Below are 4613 nucleotides of genomic sequence, written 5' to 3' on the forward strand. Positions count from 1 at the left end.
GTGCCATTTTATGGTACGTGAAGGTATAGTCCTAGGTCACAGAATTTCAGAAAAAGGAATTGAGGTCAATAGGGCTAAAATAGAGGTGATTGCAAAACTACCCCCTCTTATAAATGTAAAAGATGTTAGAAGTTTCTTAGGACACGCGGGTTTCTACCGTCGTTTTATAAAAGATTTTGCGAAAATTTCAAAACCTTTGTGTGAGTTATTAGAAGTGGATCGACCGTTTATTTTTTATAATCATTGTTTGAAAGCTTTTGAGACACTTCAGAATGCACTTAACTCAGCACCTATCATAATTGAACCAGATTGGAATTTGCCATTTGAACTAATGTGTGATGCAAGTGATTTTGCTGTAGGTGTGATGTTTTGTCAACGAAAAGGTAAAGTTCTTCATCTTGTTTATTATACAAGTAAAACTTTGAATAGTAGTCAGTTAATTATACTGTGACTGAGAAAGAACTTTTGGCTGTAATTTTCGCATTTGATAAGTTTCTTTCATATTTGATTGGGACTAAAGTGTAAATGTTTACTGATCATTCTGCACTTAAATACTTGTTTACTAAAAAAGAAGCTAAGCCTAGGTTAATTAGATGGATATTATTGCTACAAGAGTTTGATCTAGAGATAAAAGATAGAAAAGGAATAGAAAACCAAGTAGCAGATCATTTGTATAGGTTAGAGTCTTCTTTGCAGCATGATAGTTGTAAGATTAGAGAGCATTTTATCGACAAGCATCTGTTAGTTATTTCTGAAGTCCCTTAGTATGCTGATTATGCAAACTATCTGGTTAGAAATATAATTCCTAATGACTTTAGTAAGTACCAGATAAAGAAGTTCTTTCATGATGTTAGGTTTTATAGATGAGATAAACCTTTCTTGTTTAAACTAGGACCTGACAATATTCTTCACAGGTGTGTCGCTGAGCATGAACAGAAGGAGATTCTAGAGGCATGCCACAAATTTCCATATGGTGGACATTTTGCTGGACGAAAGACTGCGGCAAAGGTTCTCCAAAGTGGTTTCTTTTGGCCGTCCATATTTCAAGATGCTCACATATTCACTCAAGGTTGTAACTGTTGTCAAAGATCAGGTAACTTAACACGGAAACATGAGATGCCCTTAAACCCAATATTGGAAGTTGAACTTTTCGATGTTTGGGGCATCAACTTCATGGGTCCGTTCCCACCTTCATTCGGTAAGACTTACATTCTCTTAGCAGTTGATTACGTTTCAAAATGGGTTGAGGCTTTGGCCACCCCTACTAACGATGCCAAGGTAGTTTCTCTCTTATTGCAAAAGTTTATCTTCACTAGATATGGTACAGCTAAATGCTTGATTAGTGATGAGGGTACGCACTTTTTAAATAGAGTAGTAAGTACTTTGTTGAAAAACTATAACATTCATGACAAGATTGCAACTGCATATAACCCTCAAACTAATGGATTAGCGGAGGTATCAAATAGGGCAATAAAGTCAATTTTAGAGAAGTCCATGAATGTGAATAGGAAAGACTAGGCTATTAAGCTTGATGATGCTTTGTGGACGTATAGAACTGAGAGTTGGATCTAAGAACCTTGCTAACGAACAAGACCCATAGAACTCAATCCCAAAAACCCCGAAAACAAGTATGAAATCAACCCAAGGAAAAGTTTAAGAACGGATTACCTTGATGATCAATATCAAGAGTAGAGAAAACTCGTTTCTAAACTCGTGATTCGAATAACTCCACAAGAGGTATGATCAACACCGCTTGAATGATCCTAACATGCAAATTCTAAAGACTCAAGAAATTGCACAAGAAATGGGAGATAAAGCTCTCAACCAAGCTAATGAGAAAACTCACTTTTCATTAAACTTAAAATTGTCTTTACAACAAGACATCTCAAGGCTATATATAGCCATCCTAGCAAGCCATATGAAAAGTCTTAAGCAAATGAAAAGACTTGTAACTTACAAGAAATGAAAAGACTTGTAAATGAGAAGACATAACTTACAAGAAATAAAAAGACAAGCAAATGAAAAGGTTAAGAACATGGAAAGCCAACCAAAATAAGTGCAATCTCGTCCATAATGAGGGATGTGAGTGTTTGACTTGATTTTTGAATTGAATGAGTTGACTTTGACTTGTCTTGATGGAGTTGACTTTGACCTTGACCAACTGGACTTTGACTTGCCTTAAAAACATTTAAAAATGCATAACTTGTACCAAATTGAAGTGCATAGTTCCAACTTCTTGCACATCTTCCTTTTTTTCTCTTGTCGAGTTCAAGAACGCTTGGACACGAAGTAGCAAAGCTTGTTGAAGTTTCCTAGCTCTCGATCTTGTAATCGGTCCATGAGGCATAACAAAGGTAGCTCCTTAGTTCATATCACATCTTCAATGTAGACACCAAAGCCACCACAAAGTCTTCCTCGCTATCCGCTAGATGTTAAGAACTCGGTTTGTGGGAACCGTCTTATAATTGAAAGGGAAATTGAGAAATCCAGAGAGAGCTTTTCTCTTTTAGAGTTTCGAAAACTCTATCAACCAACGTTTGGGGTATCACCAAAAGAAAGGGAGAACCTCCCTTTTTATAATGGAGGAAGAATGGTGGGGAAGTCAAATTTTCCCCACTCCCCACCAATAATGGTGGAAGTGGGAGGTTAATCGTTCCATTATTTCCCCCTTTTTTTAATGTAATTTAATTAAAACATTTTTAATTAAATTAATAATTAATCAAATCTAATATAATTAATTACATAAAAGAAATATTAATTTAGTTAAATTAAATCAAATTTAATTTAATCAAATTAACATATCTCATAAATTTAATTAAATCATATTTAATTAAATTAAATGTATAATAATCAACTATATTAGAATCAAATTCTAATATCCATCTCTCTCATAATTTTGAATCCAATTCAAAATCAACTTTATATTATAATGTAAATATACATTATATTAATTGCATCTCATACAATTAACTTTAATTCCCTTTAACAAATTTGAACAACTCAAATTCTTTTTAAGACTAAATATTTTTAACTATCCTTTATGAGCTAGCAAGGGGACCTAATGGACCTATAGATCAGAAGCTCCAACGATACGAGATTAATTGATTAAACTCATTAACCATATTAATCAACATTCATTAACTGTCGGTCACCCCACTAAAGACCCACATTTGCACTCTTCTCACCATAGAATATGTTGTGTCCATGAATTTTGACCATTGACGATACGTTAATCATTCACGAGTGTCTGTAACCACAACTGGGTTAAATTACCGTTTTACCCCTGTGTTACATCTTGTACCTTAAGTACCGCTGATCCTCTAATCAACAACCCAGTTATGGTCCAACCAATAACCGGAAGTCCCTATCAGGTCAGTGAAAGGGTGTGACCCCTTGTTAAAGTCTCGGAGTCAGCACTTAAGAGAACACTCATCTACTTACCCTAAAGTTGGGAATGAGTGAATTTCATCTTGTGTAGTTATGTTCCCAACTCCCCACTATGTCTCGTCCCTAAAATGGTAGGCATATTGAGTCGGCGACTCAGACCACTCTCACCCATACAAATCAAAGGAAGAGCCCTAACAGGCAGGAGTCCATAACTCACTCAGGATTGAGATTGAGTTACCTGGTCATCCTATTGAAATATTAATCTATTAGCTAACGGTGTTACAACTAAAGATTAATTATTTCGTTGTCCGGTCTTATACAAACTCATTGTATAGGATACCCCCACTCGCATGTCTCCACACAAATGACCTAGATCAAGTCATTTGTAACTATTACAAAGTGGGCCGTATCCATAGTGTTATTAGGATAAGGTACCCAACTTTATCCATATACTATAGGACCCTTTAGGTTACTACTGGAACATTATCCACATGTGTATCAAATATATATTGTATATATATACACACATTGTATATCAAATATATAAGCTGTATATTAAATATATACTGTATATCTGTTATATATTGTTCTAGTTACATCACATAACCTCGAATGTTAGTTTAATGAATTTGGGTTAATGCAATTCTACCAATAACAACTTTATTGAATGAATATTTGTTTTATGTTTACAAACCACGAGTTTCGGGCATAAAACCCAACAAACTCCCACTTGAACTAAACTCTAGTGGGGTGTACAAAAACTAAAGGCATTAGTGGGTTGTACAATAAAGTACAAATACAATAAACTAGGGCATACACTATACCCTTTACAAGTCTCCCACTTACCTAGACTATATTGTACATATCTCGTAGGTTTAGACCTTCTAGACGGCCCTTTAACACTTTAACCGTATGAGCCTTTAAACTGATCACCAATTTGCCACAGCATCGCTGTTATCACAATAAAGTGTGATGGGAATTGTCATGTTTGGAATAACTTCCAAATCAGTTAAGAACTTTCTAAGCCACACTGCCTCTTTTGCTGTTTCACAAGCGACAACTTATTTGGCCTCCACTATGGAGTCTACAATGTATCCTTCTTTGATGCTCCGCCATACTACAGCTCCTCCATTAAGAGTGAACACTTATCCTGAAGTGGATTTCCTTGAATCCTTATCACTTTGGAAATCAGAGTCAGTGTAACCTATAAAGATTAAATCCTTAGC

This window comes from Momordica charantia (genome assembly GCF_013281855.1).
Source record: "Momordica charantia cultivar OHB3-1 chromosome 9 unlocalized genomic scaffold, Mcharantia_2.0 BLBB01000009.1, whole genome shotgun sequence".
Lineage (NCBI taxonomy): Eukaryota > Viridiplantae > Streptophyta > Magnoliopsida > Cucurbitales > Cucurbitaceae > Momordica > Momordica charantia.